Source organism: Trypanosoma cruzi (genome assembly GCF_000209065.1).
Source record: "Trypanosoma cruzi strain CL Brener chromosome Unknown tcruzi_1047053445797, whole genome shotgun sequence".
Taxonomy (NCBI): domain Eukaryota; phylum Euglenozoa; class Kinetoplastea; order Trypanosomatida; family Trypanosomatidae; genus Trypanosoma; species Trypanosoma cruzi.
In genome coordinates this window covers 1-629 of record NW_891455.1, presented here as the reverse complement: position 1 = coordinate 629, position 629 = coordinate 1, and the positions used below count along the sequence as shown (strand labels likewise).

General features: G+C 54.4%; 2 non-coding genes across 2 annotated transcripts; both read left to right on the top strand.

Moving 5' to 3' along the window:
* Positions 1-17: 17 nt before the first annotated feature.
* On the top strand, positions 18-106 carry Tc00.1047053445797.20. The gene has a single exon (XR_008254493.1). It is a non-coding gene; the product is annotated as a C/D small nucleolar RNA (snoRNA), TB10C1C1 (small nucleolar RNA).
* A 38-nt stretch (positions 107-144) lies between these two features.
* On the top strand, positions 145-207 carry Tc00.1047053445797.10. Its single transcript, XR_008254492.1, has one exon. It is a non-coding gene; the product is annotated as an H/ACA snoRNA, TC10C1H1 (small nucleolar RNA).
* Positions 208-629: the final 422 nt, after the last annotated feature.

Sequence of the window (629 nt, the reverse complement as noted above, 5' to 3'; positions counted from 1 at the left end):
CGCACCGCGGCAGCACGTGATGAGGAGCTTCTTATGTATGTAACTCGGGAAATCTGGGTGTGCCCCCGACGAGCCAACGGAGGAATCGTTAGATAGTGACGCTGATACCGCCCAGCCCAACCGCCTCCACGAGACCGTGCCCGCCATCCCCTTTAATAGCGAGCGGACCCTCAGTGCGTCACCGCGAGCCGCTCGTCCACACCGGGGAGAGAGAGAAGTGAGGTGGGAGAGGAGGACAGCGAGGATGTCTGCCGCCGCTGTGCACACACCGACACACACACACAACTAGTGCCTGTTCCGCTCCGTACGTGACGTTTCTGTGCCTTTTTGTTTCACATTGCGATATCCGTTTGTTGATGTGTTGTTATGCTTTTTTTTTATTTGCGCCCACTGCCCCTGCTTCCGTGCGGTATTCCTCCGTGGCATTTGGGTGTTGTGCAAAGGTTAGGTTTAGAGAAGCATCAGTGCAACCCGTAATTGTGGAAAGCAAATGAAACAATAAAAACATCGATAAAACGCAAAATGAGCTCGTGGGACGTTTCCATGTCGAACCATGCGGGTCTCGTGTTCAACCCCATTCGCACCGTTTCGGACAACGCGAAACCGTCGCCGTCCCGAAGCCGATCATA